This window comes from Podarcis gaigeae (assembly GCF_964106915.1).
Source record: "Podarcis gaigeae genome assembly, chromosome: 1".
Classification (NCBI taxonomy): Eukaryota; Metazoa; Chordata; class Lepidosauria; order Squamata; family Lacertidae; genus Podarcis; species Podarcis gaigeae.
The window spans coordinates 58,016,414-58,036,046 of NC_139678.1; the positions used below are offsets into that span (position 1 = coordinate 58,016,414).

At 42.6% G+C, this 19,633-nt stretch overlaps 1 protein-coding gene across 7 annotated transcripts in view; it reads left to right on the forward strand.

Moving 5' to 3' along the window:
- Positions 1–892: 892 nt before the first annotated feature.
- SHANK2 (SH3 and multiple ankyrin repeat domains 2) overlaps positions 893–19,633 on the forward strand; it is a 338,288-nt gene continuing 319,547 nt past the window's right edge. For 5 of the 7 annotated variants that reach the window (XM_083748814.1, XM_083748807.1, XM_083748812.1 and 2 more), the window contains exon 1: positions 893–1,285. The gene's annotated coding sequence lies outside the window, so the exon portion shown is untranslated. Of the gene's footprint in view, positions 1,286–9,521; positions 9,636–19,633 lie in introns of those variants that run through there. The other 2 variants (XM_083748808.1, XM_083748811.1) reach the window with 1 other exon arrangement.

A 19,633-nucleotide genomic window follows, 5' to 3' on the forward strand; every position in this document is an offset into this window, starting at 1 on the left:
AGGCACCAGTTCAGGTTTTCCCATATGCATTAAGGCACTTCAAAAGCACAAACAAACACCTGAGTGTCACACAGGCAAATATATAGTGCTTTTTTTCTTTAAAAAAATGTTTAGGGGTACTCTCATTTTCCTACTCATATTGAAATATTGCCCCTCAGTGAGGCCAAACTTAAGATTCACAAAATGTTTAGGGGTATGCGTTCAGCCGCGTCCCCCCAGAAAAAAATGCACTGTGTGTGTGTGTGATATATATATAAAATCTGGCATGTGTGAATGTTTTACTGAAAGCGGAAGTGACCCTTGAAGAATGGAATGTGCATCTTTTGGTCAAGGCGACCTTCATTTTGTATGCAAATGTAGGACAAGTGCAAGAAATGCAATGAAAAGGGTGTGTGTGTGTGTGTGTGTGTGTGTGTGTGTGAAAAGAAAAGTCTTTTGGGAAGACACCCTTAGCTGCTCCCTATAACCCGCATGCTGAAGAATGGCCTTCTTCGAGGTGCGCGCAAGGACTGTCTGTGTCAATGACAAACAGGAGAGGTCGGTCCCACTCGACCGGCTCTTCCACGCTTTGTTCCGAGGTGACTTGTGGTGGGAGAGAACTGCTGCTGCTGCTCCTTCCTTGCTCACAACGGCACTTTCTGTGGAGATTTCTCTCCCCCCCCCGCCCCCCCATCCGAGCTGCATATGCGTATGAAATCAAGAGCAAGGTTGGCTCTTCTCTTGTCATCTGCGCCCTCAGGAAACGTTGCCTCTCGCCGAGCCTCGGCTGCAGTGCCCTCCTGCGCGCGCCTTCCTGGATCTGGGGTGGGCCGCTGGAAGTGAGGCGTGAACAGAGCTCTTCTCCCCTCAGGGGGGGCGGGCAGGGGAAGAAGCCGGGCACCGGTCGCCTATTGTCACATCGCATCCATTTGCAGCGTGTGCACGGGAGCGCAGCGCCCAGCTAGCTGGGGAGCTCTCTCTCTCCCTCTCCTTCTCTCCATTCCCTTCCCCTTTTCCCAAGCAAGTTGCCAGGCGCCTTTGCGCACCGGACCTTTCCACATCCCCAGCCCAACTTTTCCGTCGCCTTGCTGATTCCGCTGCAAAACAAACATGACGGATTACAAAAGTGGCGGCGGAGGGAGGAGCAGCAGCAGCAGCAGCAGCAGCCGCGCCGACCCTTTGGAACTGAGGCTGGGGTAGTAGCGGGGGAAGCAGGGAGGCGCGCGGAGGAGAGCGCGAGACCGACGCCGTCTCCGGCTGAAAAGCTCGCCAAGCCCCGCGCCGCCTCACTCTGCCGCGGGCGCAGGTAAGGAGAAGCTTCGCTGCCCCTCTGCCCCACGGAGGGATAAGTAAACAAGGGCTGTTTTGGGGGGGGGGCGGGCGGTTGCGGGTTTGTGCAGCTGGTTTTTGAGGGAGACGTGAGGCGGCCTCAGCGCTCACAAGGTTAATTTGTTCGCCTGGTTCCCTCTCAACTTTGAAGGAACCATTCTCTCCGCGCGCTAACTTGGGAGCAAGTCCCCCATTGGAGTCGGGGAGGCTTGTTTCGCCGGGAAAATGTCTAGGAGCCGGAGTTAACCCCTTCTGCGCCCCTTCCAGTGCCTCTCGGCTGTGTGAATGAAGGAACAAAATAAAGGGGAGAAAAATAACTTTTAACAACTAGGACTAGGAAAGAGGCACCTCTGTGTTACCAGGGAGCGTATTTGAAATTAGTTATTCCTGAGAGATGCATGCCTGGGAGGGTGCAGCAGAACAGATACACTTTGTGCAAGTAAAATGCCATCGATTTCATGGTGCAAGTCACCGCGTTTAGCATTTTAGCCGTCGGGGTGCCTCCTCGCCAAGGGGAAGCCCATCCATGCCCTGTGCAAATGGTGTGCGGCAAGGTCAGGAATTTACATTGTCGATGGAAGGTGAATTCAAGTCTTTCTGCCTTCTTCCTGAACACACATTCTCCTCACAGCCTGGTCTTCTTTGGGTGTTGCCTCTGATATGCACATCTTTGTCCTCTCCTGCAGAGAAGAATTCAGGGGCAAAGCAGGATTGTGTTTGGGGTCCCCACAAAAGAGACTGACCCAGCCTTTGTATGCCTGAACTATGTGTGCAAAGAATAAGATCTATCAATCCATGGACACAAGTTTCCTCCTCTGTTAGGAAAGGCTGAGAAATAAAAAGGAAAGGTGGGTGGGGGAAAATAAATTCCCTGTTTGTTCCCGCTTGTCTTTTAAGTTGCCCTTTATCAATTGCTTGTGCTTTGGTAACAAAGAATTCAGTGTACTCTGAAATAAGACCCATGGCAAGTAGCTCAGGTAGAAGAACAAATGGGGAGTATTCCGTTGAGTACGCTGGAAAACCTTGACAACAGGCAGCTCCTCTTGGAGAGTTCTGGTACTTGTTTTTAGCTGCACTGTATATAGTTTATGTTGGATAAGGAAAGAACTGATTTACTCCTCCCATCAATGATGGGGAATTTCTGCCTTTTATGCTGCTGCTGTTCTTTTTGAACCTTTAATAGAAAGTCAACAGGTGCAAGTGCCTTGCCAGGAAAAAGTATAGCAATTCTTGCTCCCCAAATTGTCATTATAACAATCTACAATTGTGGCATTGTAAAGTAGAGTCTACCTCTACTTTAAGAGGTAGACTCTTAATTTCACATTTAGGACTCAGGCCTTCACTAAGAGAAATGGAGATAATTAATATGCTCTATTGGAGAGCCAGTGTGGTGTAGTGGTTAAGACTGGCAGTCACATAATCTGGGGAACCGGGTTCGTGTCTCCGCTCCTCCACATGCAGCTGCTGGGTGACCTTGGGCCAGTCACACTTCTCTGAAGTCTCTCAGCCCCACTCACCTCACAGAGTGTTTGTTGTGGGGGAGGAAGGGAAAGGAGGTTGTTAGCCGCTTTGAGACTCCTGAAGGGGAGTGAAAGGCGGGATATCAAATCCAAACTCTTCTTCTTCTTCTTCTTCTTGTGGGAGGCAGTGGCAGACAGGAGTGACTGGCGTGCTCTGGTCCATGGGGTCACGAAGAGTCGGACAAGACTAAACGACTAAACAACAACAATATGCTCTATTCATGCATAGTACTGCTAATGCAGGTTCTGTTGCCTCATCATATCAAGTGTTCGAGGAAAAGTTTGGTGCTTGTGAAGAAATTTGGGGTTTCCACAGTCTTGACATAGTAAGGCAGTTTTGGAGCAAGGAGAATTGGTACTTGAAGCTGAAACGTGTGTTTATGGGGGCTTCCCCTCCATTCTTCAACTTTGCCTAGTATAAACAGGGCAAGAGAAAGTTGTAATTCCACACAGCCCTTCAAATGCTGCTTCCGCTTCGCTGCCTAGCCAGAGGCAATACTGTGAGCAGTAAAACTTCCTGATATTTTCAGGTCACAGTACTCCCATTAATTGCATGCATTAATGCTGCTATCATTCTTTTTAACCAGTAGGTAAGTCCCTGTTTTAAAGAGCTGAATTGAGATTTAGGTTGTGAAGTATGCTTCAGTGGCTGCAACTTCACTGTACTCAGCTTTCATAGCACCAGTTTTCTATGGAGAGCTTGCTCATGACTGAACCAAAACTGGACTGTTTGCTGCATGACAGTTTCTAAGAAAACAGATTATATGGTCACCTCTTAGACCATACAAAATGAATATGTATTAATCAGTTTGCCTGATAGGAAAGGAATCCACTGAGTTCAAATCCTGATGCATTTCCTCCCAAAGGCTTCTCAAAAGGATATTGCAGGCTAGTCATCTCTAGTTTCATACTCAGTTCAGCTCTCTGAAGTCTATCCATATATGCATTTGCACTGGACTTTAAACTGAGGGTCTGGCTCTAGTATGCATGCAGCAAAGTAGAATGATAAAATGGATGGTGCTAATTCAGACTGCGGGTGGGAGATGCCATTTCTGAAGGCATAAATTCCTTCCAGGTATATGTCTAGCACTGTGAACTGGGCTGCTATAACATTTTTCTCAGGTGTTCTAGCTTTTTACTTGGTAAGACCTTTTTTCCACACAAGGAAGCATTCAAAGTATGGGGTCTCCTAATGGCAGCTTGAAGTGCTGCACTCCATTCCTTGTTTCTGCCACTTAATTCTTCTGCAAGTGTAGACCATGCCTGAGGAAGGAGTTAAAGTGATGGGGACACACACACACACACACACACACACACACACAGCAGTAGTAAATTAACTTTCTTTGTGCATCTTCCCTTCCCAAGGTACCACTGTCCTTCTCTCAGGAGGGTGTACCAAACACTTCTTAACCCTGTGCCTAACCCTTTTTTGGCTTGAGGGGCACATTTCCTGTTGACTAACCCTCTGTCTGAAGGCTGAATGCTAGCATTCTGTGTGGCCATATTCAAAGTGGGTGTGGCCAAAGTGTATGAGGGGGTAGCTGTTTTCAAAGTCACAGAGAAGAAGACACACACACACACACACACACACACACACACACACAGCTGATAGACACACTCTCATACATAACAAGCAGCAGACTCGCTTTTTCCACACACTCTGTCTCTCACTATTCACAGACTCGCTTTACCCTGCCTATCAGATCAATCTGATGACATTTGCTTTGACTTCATTTTTTTTTATAAATATTTTTTATTCATTTTCACAAATATAACAAAATAAAAACATAACATAACATACAATGACATAACATAACATAACATACTAAGACATAACATACAATAACATACATAACACGACTTCCCCAAGCCTTCCCTTCACTGCACCCTTATTTTTTTTAAGACAGCATTTCTAGCAATCCTTCATTCCAATTCATAACTGATTCTCTTTATATTTTATTTAAATTTAAGATTTAACAGCTATAATTCTCTATCTTATATCCCTTGACATTTTAGCATTCCGAAATTTTACAACAGTTCCTAAGATAAACTTTAAATTTTCTCCAGTCCTCTTCCACCGTCTCTCTCCTCTGGTCACGGATTCTGCCGGTCATCTCTGCCAATCCCATAAATTCTGTCACCTTGGTCTGCCATTCTTCCAGAGTGGGTAGTTCTTGCTTCTTCCAATATTTTGCTAGTAGAATTCTTGCTGCTGTGGTTGCATACATGAAGAATGTTCTGTCTTCCCTTGGTACCATTTGGTCGACCATGCCCAAGAGAAAAGCCTCTGGTTTTTTAGCAAATGTCCGCTTGAGAATTTTCTTCATTTCATTATAGATCATTTCCCAGTAGGCCTTAATCTTTGGGCAGGTCCACCAAAGGTGGTAAAAAGTTCCTTCACATTCATTACACTTCCAGCAATTATTATTGGGCAAATGATATATCTTTGCTAGCCTGGCTGGGGTCATGTACCACCTATAGATCATTTTCATTATATTCTCTTTTAAGGCAGTGCATGCCGTAAATTTAATGCCTGTGGTCCATAACCTTTCCCAGTCCGCAAACATAATGTCATGACCAATATCTTGTGCCCATTTAATCATTGCTGATTTAACTGTTTCATCTTGGGTGTTCCATTTCAGCAGCAAATTATACATTCTAGACAAATTCTTAGTATTGGGCTCCAATAGTTCCGTTTCTAACTTTGACCTCTCCTTCTGAAATCCTACTTTCCTGTCTTGCTTAAATGTTTCATTAATCTGCTGGTGATGTAACCAGTCTCTGACTTTAGGTTTTAATTTCTCCAAGCTCTGTAATTTGAGCTTTTCAGACATTTGCTTTGACTTCAATGGGAGATGCTACTGGAACCATCAAGTGTTAAATCTTATCACCTGCCTTTCCTTCTCCTCCCCCCTCCTATGCCTGGGACTCTTATAAGGAGGAAATACTGCTTAAATATTTAATACTTGGGAGGCTAGATCTGGCCCATGGGCCACCAGTTAGCCATATCTATCTATTATCTCTATCTATCATCTATCTATCTATCTATCTATCTATCTATCTATCTATCTATCTATCATCTATCTATCTATCATCTATCTATCTATCTATCTATCTATCTATCTATCTATCTATCATCTATCTATCTATCTATCATCTATCTATCTATCTATCTATCTATCTATCATCTATCTATCTATCATCTAATCTATCTATATCTATCTATCTATCATCTATCTATCTATCTATCTATCTATCTATCTATCTATCTATCATCTATCTATCTATCTATCTATCTATCTATCATCTATCTATCATCTATCTATCATCTATCATCTATCTATCATCTATCTATCTATCTATCTATCTATCTATCTATCTATCTATCTATCATCTATCTATCTATCAATCATCTATCTATCTATCATCATCTGTCTATCATCTATCATCATCTATCATTCATTCATTCATTCATTTATTTATTTTATTGCCTTATACCCAGAGGTCTAAGGGTAGTTCATAGAACAAAATCAAAATATAAAACTACAAAATATATAATCAAATTAAAACAACAACCAAATACTCCACCCCACCTTGCTTACATGGAAAGAAAAGGGCACGCTGCCTCATTGTATGATTTAGTGTCTTTTTGGGGGTGGGGGCATAAACCCATGGACTGAGAAAGGATGGTGCTGGACCATGAAGCCTTAATGCTTACACTGATTTGGATGAAGTCGTATGGGAGTACTGGAAATGGATAAGAGCTGAGATAATCTTGGTGTGGACCTAGTTCAGGTGAAAAATCTCAGAAGGGTTTTATTTTTGTTTTTTATGGGCGCCTCCGAAGTGGATATTCCTTTGAATCAAACTGTTCCCTAACTTTTTCTGTCATTGTTTGTCCTGTATCCAGTCCAGCCTTTCTGTGTCCTATTTGACCTTGTTCGGCTAGACTGGTTTATTATGAGAGAGAGAGAAAGAGAGATCGAGAGATCAAAAAGCAACTAGGTCTATTACAACATTTTCTTTCATGCTTACTTTCCAAAGAAACAAACAAAAAAGTAATGCGTTGGTTAATGTGTAATTTAACACAGGGCAGATGACTATATGATGAAAGAGTGATAGTTAATGTCAACGGTCCATTTACACATTTCCCTCCTATGTTCTGCTTTTTGTCTGACTTTACTCCCGATTCCACCTTAGTGGGTCATGTCAATCAGAAGTGGGTGGATCTTCATAACCAGAGGGACAAGAGACTTTCCCAGTGGAGAATCATCACTGCAGGCAGAATCCAAGGCTTAATTTAGCACTTTAAGGAGTAGTACCAGAAATCATCTCTGGAACATAACAAAGTCATTACAAAGAATTGAGTGCATCTGAGCATGTGATTTCTTTTCCACAACTTAGTAACCACAGTCAGGCCAACATGCAATCTTGAATTGAAGGTAAGGTTTTTTAGAGGATAGAGTGTGGCCTCCTTGGATGTTGCAGACTTGTCTCTGTAGAAAGGAAGCACTAGAAAGGTGGCTTGCTGAGTTCCCATGGCTATAGATGCTGCTATCTAGCCGGTCCTATTGTTTTTAGCTGCCATGGTTGTGTGTTTTACTGGTTTTTAGTTATTCTGTTATGTGATGGTTTATTTTATGTTCTATTCCCTGCCACGGTATTTATGTACAAAGGTGGGATATAAATATTTTAAATAAATGAGAAAATAAATTTGTGATTTATCTACTGTATTTATTATTAGAAAATAGGCATTGAAGGGAGATGGCTACAATGGCAAGCCTCAAACTGTTTTCTAGGCCTTAGAGGTTGTTGCATTTTCCCCAAGGGGACGGCCACCATACACCAACTAGACACCACATCAGATGGCTCATGACTGGTTTCCCTTCTATTGCTGAGGGAAAGGGTGGCTGGTGAAGACAAGAGACTTCTTCTCAGCTGCACTACATAGCTTTTCTGACTGTGTATAAAAGAAATAATAATAATAGTACACTGGTACCTCGGGTTACATACGCTTCAGGTTACATACGCTTCAGGTTACAGACTCCGCTAACCCAGAAATAGTACCTCGGGTTAAGAACTTTGCTTCAGGATGGGAACAGAAATCGGGCTCCAGCGGTGCAGCGGCAGCAGGAGGCCCCATTAGCTAAAGTGGTGCTTCAGGTTAAGAACAATTTCAGGTTAAGAGTGGACCTCCGGAACGAATTAAGTACTTAACCCGAGGTACCACTGTAATAATAATAATATTTATACCTCACCCATCTCAGGGTGGCTTACAGCACATATAAAAATTGTAGCAAAGGTCGTTTCCTTCTCCTTCCTCTGTGCACCCTCCAAATCTCTTCTAGGTTTTGGACACACACAGGTGAGGAGAGTGGGGAAATCCTTGCGTTGATGGGACATGGTAGTTGAAAACTGCCCAATAATTTGCAGTCCATGGCATTCTGATGTCAGCATGGTGCTTGTTATTATTCCCTCAAAGGCCCCCACCTCTCTTTATTAGCTGCTTATCCTTACTAAAATGTGCACAGATGTTGGTAACAGAACTTACCTATGTGCTTTTGGGTGTACCTGCTATCTCATTTAAATGGGAACCTCCACTGCTATGGACTGTTAGTAAATCAATGCAGCAGCTCCCTGGGTTACAAATCCCAGGTGTTCTAACAGCGCCTGTGTAGTGCCTGAGTTCCTCCTCTAAATGGTACACTGGATGTGTGCATTCTGCAGTCACGTTATTGCTGCCTGCCTGTGTCATGTTTCCATTGGTTTTAAGACAAAGTCCTTGTCATGTCTCAAGTCCCTCAAGTTCATATTAAAGTGGGTTTGGTCCTTTCCCACATAACGCCCCCTTTAAAAAGTACTTTAAAAACCATTCTTTTTTTCTTTCTAGTTCTCTAGTTCTAAATCCATTTATTTCCTCTTTCAACCTTCCTGTCCCATTTCCAAAGGCAATATTTCACACTATCTTATCTCCTTTGGATGGTTTCCTTACTGGGCATTTACTGTGAAACAATCATGCTTTGTTCACACATTTTTAATAGGGCACCTGCATGATTCATGATCAAAACATGCCCTTCCCACATCTTACCTTTTCAGCTTCTAGTTTCTTTTTTTTTAAGTCAGAAAATCCAACATTCTAATATGCAATAACATCCATACGATTTCCTCAACTGTAGATGGCACAGCTCTTCTAGCCTAGATAGACCAGTAAGGGGCTGTATAGATGGCAATCTCCAGCCACTTCCTTTCCTGTGGTCTCTTTCTCTTTCCCCTTTCTAGGAAGCAGTTCTAGCACTTTAACCCTCCCCTTTCCAAACATCATTGCTCTTATATCAGTTCCCCTTGCCCTTAAATTCCAGCAGGAACAACCTTGTTCTGGAGCACAGTGAGATTTCCAATGCTCCCCCAAACTTTGGAAGTTGTGGAAATGGGCTGATCACTTGGCTGTAGAATGTTACTTGTATCCTAAGAGTTGGAAAGCAAAGTTCCTTTTCCATTTCCAGTTTAGCAGAATAGCAATGATCATATGCTGCTAAATTGTTCACATCTGGCAGCACCTTTGGTGACTCTGTTGAGAAGACCTGCACTTTCCCCTCAGCCTTTTCCCTTTTACATATCAGTTGGTTTTGGTGCGCTGTGTGATTGGCAGGGGAGAGAGGAGGCTGGGCTGCTGGATAACACAGGCTCGGGCTCATTGTTCTACAGTTTCAGCTGAAAGTCAGAGCACTCCCCGGGAAGTTTGCCTTCTATAAATACATTTCCTTGTGCCGGCTCTCCTAAGAACCGATATTTTCAGACATGCCACAGGTAAGGGTTCTGTATACCAAATGGGTGGTTTGGGAGAGGGAAGCTGGAAAGTAACAAGATGAGTTATAGACATGCTCCTTCCTTCAACAAGTGAAATTCATTTTAAAAAGGAGAAATGCATTACACAAGCAGCTGCTGCACATTGCGTTCTTATGCTCCTGGCTTCAGTTTCACTGAAAGTTTTTGTTTACTTTGTTTTACAAGGTGGAGGGGCCTCACACAGAATAGTACTTTTGTATACCTAGTGCCCTTTCAGAGATTGGAAGTCCTTTTGAAATGTCTGATCAAACCCCTGATTTTGTTCAAGAAGAACAAAACTACTGCGTGATTAGTGTTTAATCTTTCAGTAGGAGAATAGGGCAAGGTTCTGCGATCTGCGATCTTTTCTTTTCTGGTTTTCATATGTTCTCACCCACCCACATGGATGCAGTGTTAAAAGTTGCTAAAGATGGCTATTGTTTCTCTTTGCTAACTTGTTTTTCTCTTCTTCAAAATGGAAAGGCACATGTAACAAAGTACTTTTTATTAATGCAAATTTTAGCTTTACTAAGCCGGTTTTGTTGATGCATGGCAAAGCTGATGATTTTTTGTTTAGAAAAGTTTGATACGTTGACTTTTTCAAGAATTAAAATGCTTCCACATTAACATTATTTAAAAGGAAAACTGAGAGCCGGTTACCACAGTTGCCTTTGCATGTGCCAAATATGGGCTGAGTTCATCTGCATTATTGCCAAGTGTGCATTGTTGGTTCTCCAATTACCTCAGCATTTGATCAAATTACTGGTCTCTCCATGATGAAATGAGTGAACCTTAGCCAGTACCTAATTTATAAATGGAGAGAATTATGGCTGAAGCCTTCTATCTCTTTCCTAGGTATCTTGTGTGCTTCCATACTGAGTGTATGGGGATATTCAGCAATAACAGAATAATTAAGGAAAGACTCTCCTCACATGCTCAAAAAGGCACTTCCCTCTTATTTACTGCTTCACATATTAAGTTATTGAAAGGAGATTGTGGAGCTGATCCTGGGCACAACTGAAGCCCTGTCCTAAGCAATCTGGGTACACATAAGATGATCAGGTTAAAGGTTCATCTCATCCACTGTCATGTTCTTACAGTGGCCAGCCAATCAAATGCCTATGGCTGCAATGGTGGTCCCCAGTTGTGAGTCAGGGAGTTGACCATGGTCTGCTCTGATCACTTTGCCACACTCCCAACTGCAATATCGATCCACTCAATCTATCCCTTGGGACACTGGGTGAATTATATGTTTCTGATGACATTCCAGTTTGTGTTTGTAATTGAATTGCATTTGTGCTTCCCTGTTGTGCAAGCCAGGCAAGAAAAAGATAGTATGGACATGGTGGCCATTGATAATGTGACTTTTCTCTTGAAGCAACTGCTGTTTCTAAGAGTCTGACTTTTGATAGAATCGTTTTCTGTACTTTCTCTTGAAACCTTCTGAATCATTCAGCACCTGTCCTTTGAAACCATGTATTCCAGCTGTATCATGATTCATTCTGATAACCAGCTTTGAAGGGTCTTGAGTTTACACTGAATGCTCTGGAATTTTTAAGGTTTAGCACACTTGACTTTATTACCCCAGTGGTCTTCTAACAGCTCTTTAATGTTTCACAAACCATAAAAAGATCATGCTAACTAATTCTGAATGTGGAACTTTCAGAAAAGAATTAGAGAGCCTGGTTCAAGATGTAACAAAGTTGCATAATTGGATTGTTTTCCCTCTGTGTAATAACCACTAGAAAAGGCTATCCTGCATTGAATAATTTATGTTTCTTTGACAGTGGTACCTCGGGTTAAGAACTTAAATTGTTTGGGAGGTCTGTTCTTAACCTGAGATACCACTTTAGCTAATGGGGCCTCCTGCTGCTGCGGCGGCAGTGCCATGCGATTTGTGTTCTCATCCTGAAGCAAAGTTCTTAACCCAAGGTAATATTTCTGGGTTAGCGGAGTCTGTAACCTGAAGCGTCTGTAACCTGAAGTGTCTGTAACCCGGGGTACCATTATTTCTTTTAAGTGGGAATCTTTGGTAGCGTTTTCAGATTTATATTTCACTCTTTTTAAAAGTCTTTTTGCTCTTCACATCTCTTGGTGACTTATGTAATTAACCGTGCAAAAAATAAAAAGTACAATTGGCCTACAACACTCCAAATGTCAATAGGCGGCATAATTTCAGCGATAAGCTGCTCCATACTAGCAGAAAAAAAGCTTCACCATCCTCCTAAACAATTAATTGGCAATATAGTATTCTCCGCAAGGGGCATGTCTATGGCAAGCACCAGGAGTGGGGACTTGAGCCAAAGGGTTGTATCCAAAGTAGTACTAAGTAAGCCTATCAGTGCAAAGATTTCCACCTGTGCAACAGAACTCCCAGCTCTCTTCCATCTGCATGTCCCCTAAATATGTTATGGGGTTTTCCCCAATCCTCCAGAGCAGATTTGGGGAGGGCACAGAGGGAGGAACTGAGGTCGGTGGGGGGGGGGTCCTGTTGTGCAAATGGAAATCCTTGCATGGGGTCCCCTCTTCATCAGAAAAGGTCTTTCCAGGGTCTGGGTTAGCAGAGTAACATCACCAGTAAGAAGGTTATACCGGTCAGACTTCTGATAGTAGCGGCACCTTTTTTATGTATCTTGGGTGATTGTAGAAGGCAGTTATAATATGGAAGTTGCAATGAACTTTACATAAAGCTTTGACAGATGACCAGTTTTTGCAATATATTAATGCACAGAGTTTTAATGAGCTGGTTATATGATTTTTGCTTTGGGTTTGAGCGCATCCAGATTCAGCCCCTACTGTGGCTTGAACATGTCTGAAGGAGACCTGCATGTGCCTTTTTATTGGATAACCCAGAGATCCTGGATGTGCTTTGTAGCCCTTGATAGCCTTAGCCTCCATGAATTTGTCTAGTCTGCTTCTGAAGCAACCACTACATCTTGTGCTAGTGATTTTCATAGTTTTAGCTGTGTGCTGTATTGTATACACAGGGTATTTGACACATTAAATGGCAGCAAACCAGGGTTAGCCACCGAATGCTCAGTGATGCAGGATTGGTTGCAGCTGATATGTACCTCTGTGATACATATATTTTCAAACATGCTTTGCAATGTTAGGTATACACTACTTTTTGGGATACCTTGAATACTCTATTAATTTGAAGATAAAGTTAAGGGGTGCTGCTATGTACTTAAGTAAATTTATTTCCTATCTGTGGAAGTTTCCAAGATTACAGAAGTTCATAGCTTGGGCCTTTTCTTTGAAAAACTGATGCGTTGTCACACCCAAAAGTTTGGTTAATGGCAGGTTTTATGTATAAAATATGTTTTATGCTCATTTGTGCATTTGTGAGAAAATAAAATAGAAAGTGCTTTTGAAATCTACCTTTTGTTACAAAAGGTATTAGAAGCATTTTTTAAAATAATGAAGAGCTATAATTACTTTTCAAAGGCTTTTTAATTTCATGCCTTAGGAAAGTATAACCTCTGGCAATGTTATTATATTAATACATAAAGATCGATGTGAATACTAATATATAATAAAAGCATGCTTTAATTATATCCAAAGAACTAGTTCTGTGTACCTAAAGGTTATGCAAACAATAAACCCTCCCAGGCTGCATAGCAAACAACTTTTGAAATTGAAACAAGTTTCAAACATAGTTTGTGATATGACATGGCCTTCTGCCTTTTAATAAAAAAAGGATAAGTTCCCACTGGACATGTCAAAAAAGCCTCTGGGTACACCTATAGTAGGTCTGGATTCCAGCCATTGAATTGTTTACTTATATCATATTTAATTTTTAACCAGTGTAGGAGAGTTACAGAAGTAACAGTTAAAAGCAAAAATGTATCACAGACCAATGTGGACATTCAGGCTGATATTTAGATTAGAATGAGTGTTGCAAATGCCAAAAATAGGGAGTGTACATGGTACACTGAAATAGGAGTATAGATGGGACACTGAAGCCTCCTTCAGAATTACATGTAGAACAGATTCCAACTATATTTTTAGGACACAAGTGCAAAGATGTGTGCTGTTTGATAACAGAATAGACATGGTGGTGAGGAAGAAGGGTTGTCTTAAATGCACAAGATAGTGAGTAGCACCAGTATTCCAACTTGTTTCCATATGAAGAATAATACTGGGGTGAATAACTTGATTCTTGGACATAACTCTACTCATTAGACATCTTCACTAAAAATAGGTTTAGCTTGGTGTCATGTGGATATCTCAGTTAGTAGAGCATGAGACTCTTAATCTCAGTGTTGTGGGTTTGAGCCCCACACTGGGCAAAAGGTTCCTGCATTGCAGGGGGTTGGACTAAGTGACCCTTGTGATCTCTTCCAACTCTACAGTTCTATGTAGATGTTAACAGATTGGCTGAGCATCTCGCACTGATGATTAATAGGCATGGGCGAAATGAACACACGTTGTATGGGCAGAGTCAGGTCTGCCTGTCTATTGAAAATCACATCAAAGGTAGCCATCAGTTGAAATAATGGTTTCTGATGACATTGCTTCCACAGATAATTCCAAAATCAAATTGCAAAAAAGGAGGAGGGAAATGGAATAATAAATCACAATACTTTTCTTAGCAGGACCACTTTCAGGAGATAATTAAGACTGGGGATGGATGGAAATAATCTAAGTGGGTAAACAAGGAAATGACTGGCCACTTATTTTTTTAAAAAAATAGAAACGAAAAGCTGGACTAAACTAAATACTAGTGCTAGTTCCTTCCCCAATGGATAGACCCTAGAAGAGTGGTGGTGAGCCTATGGCATGAGTGTCAAAAGGAAGTACTCAGAGTCCTCTCTGTGGGCACCGTCACCCCAGCACAGAGCCAGCAGAAGGCGAGGGTGGCGTGTCGAGTCCTCAGCTCAACTTGGGCAGCTGGAGCGCCATGTGCGTGGTGGGTCGGCGCAGGAAACTGCATGGTCGGAGCGGGATGTAATGCCCATCAGGGCGCCAACTCACTCCAAAATGGGGGTTGCAGCTATTCTTTGGCCCAAGTTCATTGTGCCCAATTGCACGGAGGCTTCCGGAGCATATTGTGGCAATTAATATTTTGCGTGAGTGGATTGTGACAATGATTATGGTAGGCCCTCAGTTTCTGATGTTGTACGAGCAGGACAGTAAAGAGCTGAAATCCCCAAACTGGCCCGTCTGCTGCAGCACCTTTAGGGCTCCTTTTGCTCAGCCACTCTGCACGGGATGCCCAGACCGAGAAGGCGCCCTTGTGGCCAGAGAGGTGCAAAGGGAAGGGCCAGGTGGGGCATTGGTGTCCCCAAGCAAGCACACATGTTGTTTTCAGAGGCTGGGCGTGGATCCTGGTACTTGTGTCAGAGTAGAAGCGCCTCGGATGGGCATCAGGGGTGTGTGCAAAATGGAGCCACAACCCCCAGGGCACATGTTTTCCCTTGGGGAGCCTCCACTGTAGGTGGGGAGGGGGCATCACTCTGCATGTTCTCAGAGGCGTGCTGCCATATTGGTGGGCCATTGAGAGTTCCGAGTGGCCGCCTTCCTTCTCCTCCTGCTGTTGCAAGGTTGAGGCTTCACATTAATTGTTCAAAAGCATGCCAAATGCAAACTTTTACCTTTCATTAAAAAGTTGTTTGTATCATTGAAAGCTCTGTTACTGTGTTTTTCTTTTAAGACAAAAGATGTTAATGTATGAGTTGTTTTTTCTAAACTAAAGCCTCAGTGTTTAGGTTAAATTGCTGTGTTGGCACTTCATGATAAATACATATTTTTTGCACCATAACACTCACTTTTTTCCTCCTAGAAAGTAAGGGGAAATGTCTGTGCGTGTTATGGAGGGAATGCCTACGGGTTGCAGGGGGATCTGCTGCAGTTGTGAGCAGAGGATCCATGGTTCCACTTCCTTCCCCCCTCCGTGGCTCGCTTTGAAACAGCAAAGCGGGAGAAGAGCCGCTGAGTGGGGAGGAGAGAGGGACAGAGAGCCTGCTTCTTTAAAGGAGCAAAGCGGGAGAAGAGAGGAGCCGCTTACACAAGTGTAAGCGGCTCCTGTCCGGTTGGTTCCTTTAAAGCAAGCAGGCTCTCTGTCCCTCTCTCCTCCCCACTCAGCTAGCTAAATAGCAGCAAAGTTTTTCAGCTCGCTAAGCCGGGGATGTGTGGGGAGGAGGGAGAAAAGCAGAGCCTGCTTGCTTTAAAGGAGCAAAGCGGGAGAGGAGCCTTCTCCCCTTATACCCCTCTTCTTCATTATTAGCAGCATCCTTCTCCACCAACCCCATGCATGCTCCTTGTCCCTTGAGTGCTTTTCCTTCCCTCCCCACTTAAAACGTGGTTCCTCAGGATTTTTGCATTGGGCTACTCCAAACTCACTGTCAGATCACATGTCTGTGGCCACAGCATGAACCACAAAAATCATACATCCACTGTTTCATTTAGAATATTTTTTTTCTTGTTTTCCTCCTCTAAAAACTACGTGCGTGTTATGGTCGGGTGTGTGTTATAGAGTGAAAAATACGGTAAGTGGGTTCTGGGTTGCAGTTTGGGCTGCATCACTGCGCTAGAACATCACATAGAGTGAGGAGATGGGAGATGTTCTGCTGGCAGGTGGAGATGCTTGTGCTGATGGAACTATCAAATTAACACAATGTTGAATTCTACCTGATATGTTGAAGTTGTGGGTTATGACTAATTAAAATACCCTCATAGCCATTTTGCTACCCACTTGACTATAGCCCTTTTTCTGGCACAGTTCCTGGCTCAGTTCCCACATTCTCCTGTTCTCCGCTATTGTTTCCTTCCTTAGAGTGAATGAAAGAAGGTTCCTAAGAATGCAAGTTGATTCAATTTGTGTTTGTGTGTGTGTGTGTGTGTGTGTGTGTGAGAGAGAGAGAGAGAGAGAGAGAGAGAGAGAAACTTTGTAATCAAAATAGTTTCCTGAGAACTGCATAATGTAAAGCTTATGGGAGAAAGGTAAGGATGACAATTGGCAGGCTAGGTAGTTATATAATGGGGAACTGTGTTGAATAGGATGGAACTCTATGTGCACAAATGAATGACTTCATGTTCACAAAATTTAATTAGCTGCCACAGTAATTTGCCACTGAGCAGAAAACCTGAGTAAAGAGTTTACATTGGAAGTTATTTGCTCTCTGATTGGAGTTAGTTTGGTTTGTTACTTATTTTAAACAAATTAACTAAAGCTAAATAGTTCTAAAAATGGCCATTACTCTGATTTTGTTTATATATATACATACTGTATCTACAGCTGTATATCACATCTGGATTCCAAACTGATTTAAAATGCATCTAGCAATTTAAGCAAGGCAAAAGCTCAAGTTAATATTTGACTAGCAATTGATAACAGGCAAATGCCATTCGAATGACATCATTTGGATTGTGCCAATTCTTAAAACAAGAAAACAGAATCTAATCTGAAGATTGGAATGCAGAAAACTTGCTTGATGAGAAACTACTCAAATCTTCTTGTTTCTTAAGACAGCTTCTGTGAATTGTTTGTTTTATGCATGTCTTAAATTATGGAGCAAGTACAAGGATGGTGAATATATTCTTATAACTGATGTCTCATAAAATGCAACCTGTAACTTGAAATTTTAGATAACAAATGCTCATGAAACTGGAGGATGGCAAATAGGTAGCTGATTTTAAAAAGTATATCTTGAAGACAGCCCCTCTTTGACAGATAAACAGTTTATATTCTCAAAGTAGGAATAATATACCTATCTAACTTTTCAAAATGCTTTCTTACTTGAACCAATAGTATTCAAATGCAGGCCTTTAGCATTGTCTGTTTCCAATGCCTATTAATTTTGTGGGGTAAAGGTTTATTAGTAAATTGGTTAAAATAATGGATAATGTGAAATATGACATTTGTTCCCTAAAATAATGAAACGTACTACTGTATTCTAAGTAGCTGGTTTGTTTTGCAAACTTAACATTTTAACAGTTGAAGTTAAATAAATATTAAAGCAGTAAAACAGTTATGTAACATGCTGATTAAAAGAAATGGAGCAGAGACTTGGGTTTGTTTTTTTTTAATATCACAATTTACTGAATTTGTCTTTGGGGAAATCTAACCTAGAATGGTAGAATGAATTCATCCATCCGAAAACAACTTGTGAGGCCATTATGGCTCATAGTATACTGTGGTTTTTTAATTTTTGGAAGCTGCTTGCTGTTGCACTATGAATATTGAACACAATTACTTTTCAAAGGTAAATTATAGTTTAATAAACAATAAGTAATGACCCATACTCTTGTTTTAATTTACCTTAATTCACCTGGTCTCCTCTTGAGGATAGAAGAGTCGAGCTAATATACCTATCAGTGTGTGTTCAGGGTGGAAAACAAGTTTTTCATCTTAAACACAAAGTGGGCATTTTGTGTCTTTCCTAAGCTACTCTAACCGATCAATAAGTAAGTAAGCATTATATTGGGATGGAAGATAAAACCACCTCTGCCCCAGTTGAAAACCTGATGTATCCAATGTGTGCACAGCCTGCGAAGGAAGAATAAAAACACACAGCCAGAAAATACAAAAACTGTGTAAAAATGATGGACACACCTTGGAAATTCTACCAATGCCCACCAATCAGTCTACGACAGCTACATGCAGCATGGAATCAAATTAACTCACAGTGACTGGGACATGTCCCAAGCACACACCCCTGTATTGCAACACACAATATGCATGCAAGGAAGAGGCAGGAGAGAAGCACCCACATAGCTTGCTGGGCAGGATGCCTTCAGAGAGCACACACAACCTTCTTAGGACAAGGGTTCAAGACCACTGAAGGGAGGCAAAGGGTCTTTTGGGAAGCAGCCAAGTAGACAGAACAAGGGTACAGTTGACATGTGCTGATGGCAGCAGCTTTCAGTGGCTCATGCACAGGACACAGGGTTGGGGAACAGGAGAGGGTGATCAAGCCCTTGGAAAGGCAGGGAAGGGTCCACCTCATAGGTGCAACTGAGGCATGCAGGAACAGTGCTGCATGGACCAATGAACTGGCTCCTGCATAAACCCTCTAGACCAGGCATTGGCAAACTCGGCCCTCCAGATGTTTTGAGACTACAATTCCCATCATCCCTGACCATTGGTCCTGTTAGCTAGGGATGATGGGAGTTGTAGTCCCAAAACATCTGGAGGGCCGAGTTTGCCTATGCCTGCTCTAGACTTTCTGGTCCATCAGTTCTTTCCTTCTATACTATATGCCTGATAAGCCAGGCCTGTCATGTACTATCTCCGTCTCCATCCACGCGACTGCTTCATACTCCTTGGCAGCAGCACCATACTGCCTGTGCACCCTTGCACTTCAGCTAGCATGAGTGAGCAGGGTGTAGAGGCACCATAGGCCCTGAGCCCTATTGAGGCAAATAGGTTAACAAACCCACAAGAAGAGTTGGGAGCATCCTGGTTGGGGCTGGACCTCTTTAATGGATGACACATATAAGCACTTGATCCTGTGGATCCTGTGGATCCTGCGACTATAGGACAATTGCTTGTGGAGAGTAAGGGGAGAGGTGCTGAGAGAATAACAAGCAATTGTCATCAGCTGTACCATGTACAGTACCATGTACCTTGGGTTACATACACTTCAGGTTACATATGCTTTAGGTTACAGACTCCGCTAACCCAGAAATATTACCTCGAGTTAAGAACTTTGCTTCAGGATGAGAACAGAAATCGTGTGGTGGCAGCAGGAGGCCCCATTAGCTAAAGTGGTGCTTCAGGTTAAGAACAGTTTCAGGTTAAGAACTGACCTCCGGAACGAATTAAGTATGTAACCAGAGGTACCACTGTACTGTAGTCCCTGGAGCAGGATGCAGAATAGGTGTGAGGGACTGACAGAGAAGAGCGGTGCCACCTGGGTACTTAGCCAGGCCTCAGCCTCTTCTGCCAGGGTGGGTGGTTGTGGGGACTTACTCACCCCTGTTGCAGGTTGTAGGCATATACTGTGTGTTCAGTACCTGGTTGTTCTGCTTCATAC